The 13,429-nt window shown below is 48.5% G+C and overlaps 1 long non-coding RNA gene and 1 pseudogene across 4 annotated transcripts; one reads left to right on the top strand and one right to left on the bottom strand.

Annotated features, from left to right (window-relative positions):
• Positions 1-251: 251 nt before the first annotated feature.
• Positions 252-1,107, top strand: LOC146895991 (uncharacterized). The gene is made up of 2 exons (XR_014998398.2): positions 252-522; positions 614-1,107. It is a non-coding gene; the product is annotated as an uncharacterized LOC146895991 (long non-coding RNA).
• A 2,182-nt stretch (positions 1,108-3,289) lies between these two features.
• Positions 3,290-12,840, bottom strand: LOC125399721 (dynein light chain Tctex-type 1 pseudogene; annotated as a pseudogene). Of its 3 annotated transcripts, none has more exons than XR_015738395.1 (4): positions 12,677-12,840; positions 12,381-12,560; positions 5,336-9,100; positions 4,383-5,247 (listed from the first exon to the last, which is right to left on the bottom strand). The product of XR_015738395.1 is annotated as a dynein light chain Tctex-type 1 pseudogene, transcript variant X3 (transcript). The 3 variants fall into 3 exon arrangements; XR_015003216.2 differs by lacking the exon at positions 12,677-12,840 and having other exon boundaries at positions 5,336-5,442; positions 8,291-9,100; positions 12,381-12,670; XR_015003214.2 differs by lacking the exon at positions 12,677-12,840 and having other exon boundaries at positions 3,290-5,247; positions 12,381-12,670.
• Positions 12,841-13,429: the final 589 nt, after the last annotated feature.

The raw sequence follows: 13,429 nt of genomic DNA, 5'->3' as shown, positions 1-13,429 counted from the left end.
ATGGAAGGGAAAGGGAAGGAGAGAGGGGGGAGAGGAAGATAGAAACAGAGAGGGAAGGAGGGGGAGAAGGGGGGAGATGAGGGATGGGGGAGGGAATGAGAGAGGGAGAGAAAAACAGATAGCAGCTACCTCTTCAGAAGAGGGATGGAAAGAGAGAGAGAGAGCACAGGCTGGAGGAGGAGGGATATCTGCTTGCCTCAGGGGAAGGGGGGGGGTTGGGAGTGGGTGGGGTTTGTCTCTTAAAGGGACAGGGTACCCAGGTGACAGGCCAGACCAGCATACATCAGAATCAGGTCTGGTAAAATCCAGGGCTCCCAATTCCTTTAACTGTTTTACTGCTACACTAACCCCAGCCAGTTTCAAGCATATTTTACAGGTCACTCCTGCTGCCTAAACCAAGACCAACCTACAAAGCGCCCCCAGGACCACACCAAAAGCACCTGCACCAACTCCTGGGACTTCACCGTTGGTGCCAGCTCTCAAGGACACCAGCCACTCTTCTGGATCAAGGACACCTGCCAAGTAAAATCTGGTTTCATCTGCTATTGTGTCTCATCCCATGGCTAGCCCCTTTTCATAGGGCCAATAAAAACAATATTTTTTTTTCTCCTAGACACCTGCCTTCGCATCTCCCTCATAAAGCAGCTGCCTGAGGACTCCAGGATGACAGTAAACGGGATGCCGCCCAAACACACCTTTTGCTGAGCGTGAGCTGGCCAACTTTCAGCTCTCCCCTCTCCCACGTCATCCCATGCCCTCAGGAAGTAGCCAGACTTGAGTCTACACCCCTTTTTCCAAAGAGAGCCTAAAATGTTGGTCATAATTATCACCTCAACTCCCTGTCACCCTTATATCCAAAGAGTCTGGAATGTAATGTTAAGTTGGGAGCGTCACCCCAGCCCCTGGCATTCATCCCAGCCCCCTGGCTTGGGAATTGCAATGGTCTGGACTCCAAATCCTGACTCTCTGGAACACTCCACAGGGTATTTAAGTGGGCACCCAGAGGAGGAACACTTTGCATGTGCTCCCCGGTTTTCTGTCTCCCCTGCCATGCTCTTGGTCACTCAAAAGTGCTGTACTTAATAAAACATGGGCATTTTAATTTGGTTTGATTTGACCTGATTGGATTTTTTTTTTTTTTGTGCCAGTGGAGTGGCTGGTCTTAGGAATTTTCCTAATATATGGAGATCCCACTAAGGTGATCTTTACCTCTGAGCTATCTCTCCAGCCCTCCATTCAGGTCCTCAGTAAGTCAATCCCAGTGCTGCATCCTTGCTTCACCTCCTCAGTAAACCAATCCCAGTGCTGCATCCTCGCACAGTGTAAAGGAATATCCCACAACAACTCTCCACCTTCTTTATCAAGACAGAGTCTCTCAATTAAAGCCAGAGCTTGCCAGTCAGCTAGTAGCTAGCCAGCTTGTTCTAGGGACCCCGTCTCTGCCTTCTGAGATCTGGATTTACGGGAAGGCTACTAGGCCCATCTGGCATTTATGTGGGTGCTAGAGATTCAATACCAGGTTCTCACCCTTGTTCGGCAAATGCTTTACCCATGGAACCATCTTTCCCAGCTCTAGATTTAGAATTTGTGACAGCCAATTTTTTCCTTCTGCAGTTTGAAAGTTCTGCCATTTCTGATGGGAAATCAGCTTTCATTTGAATTGTTGTGCCCCTAGGAGTGCCACGGGGCATTTTCCACAAGGCCCTCTTTGCCTTTAGCTCTAGTTTAGCTCTGGGCACAGATTCCTTTAGCCATCCTGAGGAGGGGTGGGGACAAGAGAGAAACAGACAGAGGGAGAGAGCAAGTCTGAAAGGGTGCGCAGACCGCATTTGGCGCCTGGACCTGATGTACTGGCACACTGATAACACAGCCGGCAATGATGTAGCTGCTGGGGTTGAGCTGCTGAAGGCAGGCTGGCAAAGGACCTGGTTTCCAACGGGGTGGAGCCTTCATTCTTGCCACTGACCTGCTTCCCAAAGGGCCAAAACCCTCACTGACTTTGAGTTCAATCTACCTCTCAGATGGGGCGGGTCTTAGAATTCCATTCACAAGCCCAGGCCAAGGACATCTATGGCAGTTCAAGCACGGTGGCAGGAATGATAGGCGGCTGGTCACATTACATTGGCAGTCAGGAAGCAGGGAGAGATGAAGCCTGGAGTTTAGCTAGCTTTTTTCTTTTCATTCATTCTGGACCCACATTCAGGGGAGGTGTGTGTGACTGGAGCGGAGGGCTTGGAAGAGTGGGAGGTGAGGGCAGAGGGCAGGGACAGAAACAACTCTAGGTGTTAACGAGACCCCCTCCCCCCCCCCCCCCCCCCCCCCCCCCCCCCGGAGCAGAGAGTGAGGCCGTGGCTGTGGCAGTCCATAAGGGAGAAGGTGCCATGCTGGTAACAATATTCTAAGGTCAGGTACAGGTCTTGGCATTGCAGGAACAAAACTGGTTCCTTGGTGAACAGTCTCCCTTACTCCCGCCCTTCCAACCTCCCTGACTCTCTAGGCTGAACCCAATGCCTTACAAGTGCTAGGAGTGAACCCTGGTGAGTTTGACGTAGCCTGTAGCCCAGACAGGAAAGCCTCAATTGAGGAACTGCCTAGATTAGATTAGCCTGTGGGCCTGTTTGTGGGCTTCCTGGTGTTAGGTCTCTCACAGCCCAGACAGCCAGAAATGAGCTCAAACTGGATTATAGAGGCCATCAGAGAAAGTCAGCATTCCTCCAGAACTTGAGAAAACGGTTCCCACCTGCCAAAAGGAAACATTTCCCTTCCCTCTGGCAGAAGGGATGAACAAATGGATGTTTGTGGTATTTGTTATTGTTGGCAGTATACACAGTGTCACAAGTGCCTGTCATCCGTCCTAGCATCCTGGCTCTTTTCACATCTCCAGGTCAATCTCCTCAATACACCCGTTTGTTCTCTTTATGGGGGAAGGTTTCCCTGGCCTCTGCAAGAATCCCTTCTCTCATGGATAGCCCTGGTCATATCCAGTCTGTTTCCCTTTCTCTCTACTCTGGACTCCTCCAGGTGCCTTTGGGCATTTTCGCTCTCTTATTCACAATATAAACTTTCTCCCTAATAATGGAGAGGACATCAGCAGTATCTTTTTCATGCCCCCTCACATGCATTGGTTGGTTGTGTCAACACCCGCTAAGGTGGTCTGGGAAGAGCAGCCTGGACTGAGAAAATGCCCATCTTCTTTTAGGATTTCCATTGTTGTGATAGTAGTTAAATGACGTCTCCACCTGCCACGGCAATAAACCCAATTGAGCCAAATTAAAGAGTAAAAGGCAGGTTTGTTTTTTTATTTATTTATTTTTTTAAAATTTTGAATAATTTATTATTCTAACAAAAGTATAAAGTAAGGAAAATTAGTGTATCTGAATTATTTCAGAAAGTAGAGAAAGATTCCTCCTAGCAGACTTCGGTTTTTAGCACCTTTGAAAAGATAGAGTTAAGACAAGCGGTGCTACCAGCCTCAGGCAACAGCTGGCTGCTCATCTACCTGACGCTGTGTGGTTCCCTCCGTGGTTCCCTACGTTTCGAGTGCCACAAAACACAAAGAGGAGGAAGACGTTCACCTGATCCCTAGCTGGTGGTTAACATGAAAGAGAAATGTTGAGCCACGGGGGCGGCAGGCTGGCGAGGAGGTCAGATGGACAGCCCGAAGGCACTGACAGTACAGTACACGGTCTTGTTCTCCCATCGGACTGTGCAGCTCCCGTCAGTAGAGCTGTCCCAGAAGCAGGAACTTGCCGTGTGTAACCCAGAGCCATTCTTCTGCACGATTACACAGGTCACGATGTATTTAAATGGCTTCCCCAGCTTGGTGAGCTGGCTCAGAGTGGTCCACTGATTGACTTTGCTGTGCTGGTAGGCATTGCCACCGATGGCACTTTCTATAGCCTCCTTTACAATGTTGTTCACTTCATCGACAACAAATGCAGTCTCTTCGGAAGCCTGGAAGTCTTCCATCTTTCCTCTATCACGTCTCCTCTGCTGCCGAGTAGAGTAGGTTTATTTAGGGATTAATTGCTCCTGGGTGAGTCAGGTCCGTAGTTGGAGGTCCAAGAAGTCATGTGGCTGGACAGGGTTAGAAACTTTGTGGGAGCTGGGTGGGAGGAAGTGACGCGATTGGTAAGATATTGGAGTGTTGGCTGGGTTTGGGGTCCCGTAGGTGTGTCTTGAGTCCAGTGGTCACTTTGGAATCTGGATCTAAGTGTCTGCTTTGTCCAGTGTTTTGCTGGAACTTTTGAGAGCTCGGGCTTCTGGTGGGAATCTTTTGGTTGGTTCTCAGGTTCTCTGCCAGGATCCACTTCCAGCTGGAAGGGGGGCAGAGATCTTTTTGTCCCAAAACCTACAGTCTAACAGAAGCCATGACCAAAAAGTAAGTTGGAAAGGAAAGGGTTTATTACACAAGTATCAATAACAGTGTTAAAAATGCTGCAAGATCCCCAGCAGCAGTAGGCAGGCAAGCACGCACCAAAAGGAACAGTGAGAATCAAGATGGCGAGGAGGGCAGGGGGGTCTCTGGGAGTGGGCGTGGCTTGTCTCTTAAAGTGACAATTGACCGTAACAAACAGTCCTTCATGAAGGGAAGTCAGGGCAGGAACCTGGAGGCAGGAGCTGATGCAGAGGCCATGGAGGGGTGCTGCTTGTTAGGAAAAATACTAAGACAAGCCGCTCTGCCAGTGCACAAAAACCCAATAAAAGAGATTACACCAAATTAAAATTCCCCTGTTTTATTAAATACAGCGCTCTCGGGTGGCTAAGAGCGTGGCAGGAAAGACAGAAAACCGGGGAGCACATGCAAAACCCTGTACCATGTGTTCCTCCGCTGGGCACCCACTTAAATACCCTGTGGGAGTGGTCCTGACCCTCTCCCTGCGAGGGGTCAGGACCTGGCATGTTGGGATTTGGAGTCCAGACCAAGGCAACTCCCAGGCCAGGAGGCTGGTATGGATGCCAGGGGCTGGGGTGATGCTCCCAACTTAACATTCCAGACTCTTTGGATATAGGGGTGACAGGAAGTTGAGGTGATAATTATGACGAACATTTTAGACTCTCTTTGGAAAAAGGGTTTAGACTCAAGTCTGGCTACTTCCTGCGGGCATGGGGTGATGTTGGGGAGGGGAGAGCTGGGTGTTGGTGGTTCCACATTCAGTGGGAGGTGTGGCGAGAGAGGCATCCTGTTCACTGTCATCCTGGAGATGCCAGGCATCTGTTTCTTGAGGGAGGTAAAAAGGCAGGTGTCTAGGAGGAAAAAAATTCTTATCATTGGCCCTATGAAGTGGAGCTAGTCATGGAATGAGACACAATAGCAGATGAAACCAGATTTTACTTGGCAGGTGTCCTTGATCCAGAAGAGTTGGTAGGTGTTCTTGATCTAGGAGAGTTGGCACCAATGTTGAAGTCTCAGGAACGGATACTGGTGCTTTTGGGGTTGTCCTGTGAGAGTTTTGCAGGTAAGTCTTGACTTAGGCAGCAGGAGTAATCTGCAAAATATGCTTAAAACTGGCTGGGATTAAAATGAAAAGCCTTGACCTTTACCAGACCTGGTTTTGTGTAGCAATAGAACTTTTCCAGGAACCTGTAAGAAACTTTTCCTGGAACAGATTTTATATCTTGATGTCATAGGTTAGAAGGCTATTAGAGAAAATTGGGAACTCTGACCCTCTGAAGATTAAAATCTGTTAATGTTGGACTATGAAATCTGTTAAAGAACAGTACTTTGAGTTGTCAAGTGCCTTTAGACAGATCTGGGAGGAATAAATGAGCAAAAAAAATGAGACAGCTTTTGGCTAGCAGGCAATCCCAAATCCTCTCCTTGTCCTTGGAGATCATCAGTCTTAGAAGCAGTATTTGCCATTAACTGTTGAATGTGAGAGGCCCAAAGATTTTTCCTGTGAGGGGGAAGATTTAATCTACCTGTCTTGGCAAGATGAGCAGATCGATTCCCTGGGTAAAAGGCCTCGTTTTGCTTCTGTGCGGGTGGCTTTGCCAAACTGAGAGGCAAGGCTAAAGGCCTTATGTCTTCTTAGAGGACGCATAGGGTGCTGCAGAAGCTGGCATGTTTCTGTGTCAGAAGCTCTTGTTAAAATGCCATGATCTCAGATTTGTAAGGCACTTGAGAACCTGGTACCATTACCTGACATTTTAAACTGGGCATATAAGCTAAATCTTTAGAGCTGTTGTAATCTGGAAGCACACATATACACAAAACTTAAATTCACATTATGAAAACACAGTTACACACTTAAATACATCATGGCCACATTATTTTAACAGAGAAACAGATGGGACAGCCTTAGGGACCTGTGCCAGCTGACTAGGCATTGCAAGAGAGAACAGAAACATAAATGAAAGACCCCAACCCTAGTCTCCATCTTAAGATGTTTTTTGAGATCAACTAGGCCAGGTAAAAACAGGATATCTGTGGGCGGCAGAAGCAGCCTTGAGAAAAACACCCAGTCCTTTGTGTATTGAAACCCAAGGGGGCAGAAACTGGCTGAAACTGGCTTAATCTAGACTTGTTTTTGTCCTGATGTTGTCCCACCCATATGTTAACTTGAATTGACCAATGATGTTGCTGTTGCTATGTTTCCCTGTTATGTAACCCTGAGACCCTATAAATGCTTGCTGGAAAAATACATGGCGGGGGCCCAGTCTCACTGGAGTGGTGAGTCACCCATTGGTGCCTTCGACAATAAAGAATCCTCTTGCTGTTTGCATCCATTGGTGTGGCTTATTGAGTCTGGGGGATCCTTCCTGAATCCTAGAAATTAGGATCTTTCAATAAGGATGAAACATTTTTGTATTGTTTTGGAGTGGAAGGTGGGGGGAAAGAAAAAGAAACGGATCAATTTTAGACAGAATCAAAACAGCTTGAGGGGGAGGGGCCCAGATAGGAACCTGTGTTGACACAGGCTAGTGAAACTTATGAGCAAATGCCTCTTCACAAACCGGCCGCATGGCGTCTTTGTTGTTCTCAATCAATGAAAAGAGAGGCAGATTTAGATCCCCGAATCCAGAACAGGAGCTGGCTGCTCTCTTGGGCATGCAGTGGAACATGCGTTGGAACACTTTGGAACAGAAGTGGGGCCAGGACAAGGTGCTAATGGGAAATTGGCCACTTTTATGAGCGTGTGCCTTGCATGCTTAGATCTCCATAATGGTTGCGCAGTGGTGGAATGCTGGGAGCTACAGAGGGGTGGAAGTGTGTGTGTGGGCAAAACATTGATGACGAATCAGTAAAGAGAGAGGTGGAAGTGGGGGTGGGACAAAAGAGCCATTGATGAATGAACACACAGAGAGGGATGGAAGTGGGGGCGGGACAAACTGTGTGGTCGCAAATGGACAAAGAAAGAAAAGCAGAAGCCTGGGAAAGAACAGGAGTGCCATACTTGAAAAAGAAATTTTGGTCTTTGGAGTGTTATTTGATTTAAGTTAGATTGTTCCCATTTAACGGTTTTTAAGTGCCCACTTAAGGGTATTGGAATGGACTAGGATTTGTAAGAAACCCACTTTAAATGCATGCCTATGACACAAGCCTGTTGCAGTGCATCCACTGGAACAGCACTGAGTCAGGAAACTGGGGTACATGAGGAATTGGTTGGGAATGTCTTCCATCACCTGAAAGACCTGGATAAATCCAGACCCCCCTAGTAGGAAAAAATAGAGCCAAAAATATGATCAGGGAGAGAAGAATCAGAAATCTAGGATTAGCCGGTTCAGTGACTCTGTTTCAGGAACTAGCTGAAGATAAAGTTAGATTGTAATCTTGAGAATAATCTTGAGAAACAGGGAGTTGCCCCCTTGTGATCATCACTGATATTTTCAGAATTTTCTATGCTGCACTCCCTACCCTGTTTGGATTACTGGGCTGTGTTTTTTTTTTTCCTTAAAACCCCCTTCTCCCAGTTACTCAGGTCGAACTCCTCCCCTGCATGAGTTATGAGTCTCGGCCCCAGTGCACTGGTTCCTGTCTTGTCGAATAAACCTTGTGTGATTGCAGCAAGGACGATTTCTCGCGAGTTACTGGGGGGTGGGGGTCGTGATATCCTGAGACTTGGGTGAGAGTCTCCCCACACTGGGGGGTCTTTCACACCCCTCCCAAAAAATCTCATCTCAGCAAGAGGCCCGGCCTCTGCCGTGTGTGTGTGTGTGTGTGTGCGTGTATGCGTGCGCGCATGCATGTGTAAAGCTTTAGGCACAGCCGTGACTTCAATAAAAGCTTGAAAAGTGAAAGGGTTACCCCCAAACCCTACCCACATGCAGTTTAAAAGGGGGAACTCACCAAGGTGAAGCCAAACTTGCCTGGTGGAGCATGTGCAGAGGAAGGCCCGTTTTCCCATTTTTCCACAGGACAAACTAAGGCTCTTTGGTGGGATGCACCATTCTGTTAGGAAAAAAATCCTAAGACAGGTGGTTCCTCTGGTGCAAAGAAATCCAATTAGGTCAGATCAAACTGAATTAATATGCCCGTTGTTACATTAAATTTGGTGCTCTCGGGTGGCCTAGCTGATGTTCTTTCTGTGGAATATGAAAGAAACCACGAGGTACAAAGGAACCCACATGTAACTTTATTACAGGGAAGGGCATGGTGGACCGTGCAAGCAGGAAACAGGAAGGAAAGAGAGCGAAAGTACCGCACTTTGCCTTTTAAGGCCACCCCAGCCTATGCGCATCAGACGCTGTGTTTTGCATCTGCACGGGGAGGCTTTTGCGTTGCATTGTGGGTGCATGTGTTTCTGGGAAATGAAGTCTTCTGAGTCAGGCAGACGATGCTGCACTCTGCACCTGTGCACAGGGGCCTCCTGGGAAATGTAGTTCCCCAGGAGAATAACATTCCATGCTTTTTGATTTGCTAAAAATTTGGGGGGTTGAGGGTCTTAATGGGTAGGGAATGGGGGCACAACCCAGTCTCTCATAACTGCTTCCTGCTGACTTTATGGGGGTCGAGGGGTTCGGGGTGTCCGATGCATCCTGGTGATCGTGTCCTGTCCGCTGGTGTCCTATGATGTCCAATGCATCCTGGTGATCATGTCCTGTCCGCTGGTGTCCTGTGATGTCCGATTGAAACTGCATCTCTCTAGGTCTTGAGGAGCTGGAAAACAAGTCACGTTAGAAGAAGAAAAAAATTAAAGGGGAGATTTGAGGTGTGGGGGGAATAAAATAAAATTAAATGATACTTATTCCGTTTTGAGTCTGGTCCATTTAAGTGGGTCAAGCTGGCTCCCTGGAGCTTAAAGAAAATGTCTTAAAGGAAATAATTTTTTTATAATGGGCATTGCCTCAACATCCAGGGGACACTGCTGCAGTCAGTGTCAAACCTGTCATGTCAAGGGACCTGTTTAGGTTTTGCTTACCACCTGGGCTTATAATCTTTGGCTCCGTGTTTGATGACTCCTGTAAGAGCAGCTGAGTGGTTATTTGGAAATTTAAACATGACATTGGAGGTATTTGGAGAGGTTACATATAGGAAAAAGAGAAGAAAGGAAAATATGTTGGCATAAGAGTGTTGAGTGAAGAATAGGAACTCTATTTTTCTTGTGTCCTCTGAAACTTAAGAGAGCAAGGTCCTGTCTGAGTTACCATGTATGAGGGATTGTCTTGAGCTGGAGGAGTAAACGGTTTAAGATATGACAGGTGCGGGCTTGGCAGGAATCAGAAGCTCAGCAGCCACCAAAGCACATATGCAGGGTGTCCAGCCCCGAGTGGTGAGGTCCATCTTCTTTGACAGGTATGCTACAGGCGCAAAAGAAGGTCCCAGTTGATGTCCTAAGACCCCAAGGGCATATCCCTCCTTCTCTGCTACATAAAGAGAAAAAGGGCGAGTTAGATCCGGAAGATGAAAGGCTGGAGCCTGGAGAAGGGCCCGTTGGGGTCTTTGGAAGGTTTTGGTAACCGGATGGAGAAGGGGCTGATGCAGAGAGCCGAGAGCTGCTTCATATAGGGGGCGGGCAAGGAGAGAAAAGGAGGGGATCCAGGAACGCAGGAAGCCGGCCCTCCTCCCAGGAACGATAAAACTTCTTTGGTGGAAGGAACTGAGTGGTAGATAATTGAATCTTAGAAGGTGAGACTCTATAGCCCCTTTTAGATAAGAAATTTAAAAGGGCAACAGTATATGTCTTGCTGATCTCCAATAATGGGCTGCAAAGTAAAATATCATCCATGTATTGTATGAGCTTGGATTTAGGGAGAGACAGTAAGAGCAGATCAGAGGCCAAGGCTTGGCCGAAGAGGTGTGGGCTGTCTCGGAAACCCTGGGGGAGAATGGTCCAGGTGAGCTGTGTGGAAAAATTAGTGTCAGGGTCCGTCCAGGTGAAGTCTCTGGGTCCGATGCCCCCATGCCACCGTGCGCATGAGGACAATCTACAGACCAGTGACCTTCCCTGTGACACCTTGGACAAGGTCCCCTGGGATTACGATGGGGATTAGGGCATCCTCGGGCCCAGTGGCCCGTCTTACCGCACTTGAAACATGGACCTGGTGGCTCACGCACCCCAGGAGGCAGGGGGGGCAGCATGAACAGGGCAGGTAGAGTAGTCTGTCGCTTTGGCTGGCAGGGCAGCCGTGGCTACCACGTGGCAACGGCAGTGGTTGTGAGCTTTGTCATTCCTTGCATGGTACACCTTAAAAGCCTTCTCCAGGACTTCTGCCTGTGGGGTTAAGGGGCCTTTCTCCAAACGCCTGAGGTTGGCCTTGATGTCTGAATAACATTGATTTAAAAAGTGAGTCATTAATAGCTGTCTGCCCTCAGGGAATTCTGGGCCCAGGTTCATAAACTGTAGTAGAGCATTTGTAAGATGTTCCAAAAATGAAGAAATTTGGAATCCAAAAAGAAGGATTTTCCTTTGTGTCCTGAATAATTTCTGAAAGTTTAGAATAATTTACTGGCTTGAGGGCAGCCTTCCAGAGGCCTGTTAGGAGACAAGTTAAAAATCGGTCTCTGGCCAAGATCCCACCTGGAGTGTTATAATCCCAGTGTGGTTCTTGGTCTGGGACTGCCTCTGCCCCAGGAGGGTGGGAGGCAAGAGTCTGGTGAACTTCATTCGCGTGCTGTCTGGCCTGCTCCCAGACCCGCCTGCGCTCCTCGGGAAGTAAGTTATTGGACAGGATCATAAAGATGTCATGGAAAGTGAGATTATAGGATTGAGTAATATATTGAAATTTTTTTATGAAAGTGGTAGGATTAGACGTATAGGACCCAAGTAATTTGGCTATATGGGAGAGTTCCGAAAGGGAGAATGGAATGTGAGCCCTAACCAGTCCGTAAACGCCAGCCACCTCCCTCAATGGCAGGATGGCAGCAGGCTTGGCTTGGTCAGGATTAGGCTCTGTGGTGGCCCACGAACGCGTGAGCAGAGGAGTGAAGGAAGGTGCCAGAGCAAGGCGGCTGGCACGAGAGGAAGGGGAACTCAGCAGGGTTCTGGAAGACCGAGGAGGCAGAGTAGGGTGGGAACGGGAGGGAGATGGGGAGGATGAATCCGAAGAGGCTTCTGGTGATCTACGTGACCTGTGATGAGAAGGGGGGGAGTGGGAGGAAGTGGAACCGGAGGAGCTGGATGGAGACCTGCTGGCAGGAGAGGGAGAATGGTGCTTAGGTGAGGCTTTTTTAGATTTTGAATAGGATTTGTGTGAGGTTTTCGGAGACCTAGAAGGAGAAAGGTTAGGTGAGGTTTTCTTATAACTGGACCTGGAAGAAGATCTATGTGGGACTTCCGGAGACCTAGGACTGGAAAGTTTATGTGAGGTTGTGTTTGACCGGGTAGAGTGAGAGTGAGCAGGTGAACAGTGAGCGAGGACAGAGGGGTCAGTCTTAAGGGCCATATAGAAGAAAGCAGAGACATAGGAGAGTTCTTTCCATCTGCCTGTACAATTGCAATAATTTGATAACTCCCGTAAAATGTTGGGGTCAAAAGTGCCGTTAGGCGGTCATTTGCAGTTTCCCTCTAAGGTATACTGGGGCCATATTTTGGAGCAGAGACGGATGAGTGTGAAAATCTGTAGGGAAGGCATCAAAGTGTGAGGCTGTATGGCATCCAAAAGGCGTCCTAGTGGGGAGTTTGGAGTGATAGTTTTAGACGATTTGCCCCCCATAACTAAGGTCATGAAAACACCCGCAAAAAAAACCGTGGCACCTCAAGCCTACAGCGAGAGCGACTCCCCATTAAGGCAAGATGCAGATGGGGACTGGCTAGGCCAAGCCATCCCAGGCATGGGCTTAGCAAAGGGGACAAGCTGGGAATGAATGCCAGTGAAGGGACTCCAGGCCCTGAAGGCCTGCAGTTGGGGAAAGTCCCCCCAACCCTAGAAACACCGGGAGTACCAGTCAATTCCCGGGTTAAAAGAGTTGGTTAAGCTGGCCGGAAGGGGACACTCACGATTAGAAGCCGGTGTTGTTTGTAGGAGCTCGCCCAGGCAGATGGAACACGTGGGTCACTGTAGAGGAGGTCCTCAGTTCTGTTCGTGTCCCGGGAGGAAATCGGAGGCCCAGGCGGCGCCTGAAGCCTGAGCTCCGGCTTTTGGCTCTGGGTCGAGTTGCGGCACCAGTGATGTTCTTTCTGCGGAATATGAAAGAAACCACAAGGTACAAAGAAACCCACATGTAACTTTATTACAGGGATGGGTGTGGTGGACCATGCAAGTAGGAAACAGGAAGGAAAGAGAGCAAAAGTACCGCACTTTGCCTTTTAAAGGCCACCCCAGCGTACGCGCATCAGACGCTGCTTTTGCGTTGCATTGTGGGTGCATATGTTTCTGGGAAATGAAGTCTTCTGAGTCAGGCAGACGATGCTGTACTCTGCACCTGTGCACAGGGGCCTCCTGGGAAATGTAGTTCCCCAGGAGAATAACACTACCACATGGCGGGGAGACAGGAAAGCAGGGAGCACATGGAAACCTGGAACCACATGTTCCTCCTCTGGGAACTCACTTAAATACCCTTTGGGCATAGTCCTGACCCTCCTGCGGGAGGGGTCAGGGCCTCACGTGCTGGGATTTGGAGTCCAGACCAAGGCAACTCCCAGGCCATGGGGCTGGGATGGATGCCAGGGGCTGGGGTTATGCTCCCGACTTAACAGCTAACTCTTACATATAACCTATATTTCTATCTATGTTTTGCCACTTGACCTAAGGCTTGTTGCCTCACTTTTTTATATGTCCTGCTTGTTTGGCAGGTGACTCATCTTTCTTGGCTCCGCCTCTCCTCCTCCAAGTTCTCAGTTTGATTGTTCTACCTAACCTTATCCTGCCTGGCTATTGGTCAAGCAGCTTTTATTAATAGCCAGTGAGAGGAATACATTCTCATGGTGTACAGAAAGGACATCCCACAGCATGTGTGCATGTTTATGTGAGTGTGTATGGTGTGTTCTGATGCATGCGAGTATAGATGCCATGGTGTGTAAAGGTCTGGAAACAGCCTCATTGGAAA

This window comes from Myodes glareolus, chromosome 1 (genome assembly GCF_982192425.1).
Source record: "Myodes glareolus chromosome 1, mMyoGla1.1, whole genome shotgun sequence".
Classification (NCBI taxonomy): domain Eukaryota; kingdom Metazoa; phylum Chordata; class Mammalia; order Rodentia; family Cricetidae; genus Myodes; species Myodes glareolus.
The sequence above is the reverse complement of the archived record's forward strand: the minus strand, read 5'-3'. Positions and strand labels throughout refer to the sequence as shown.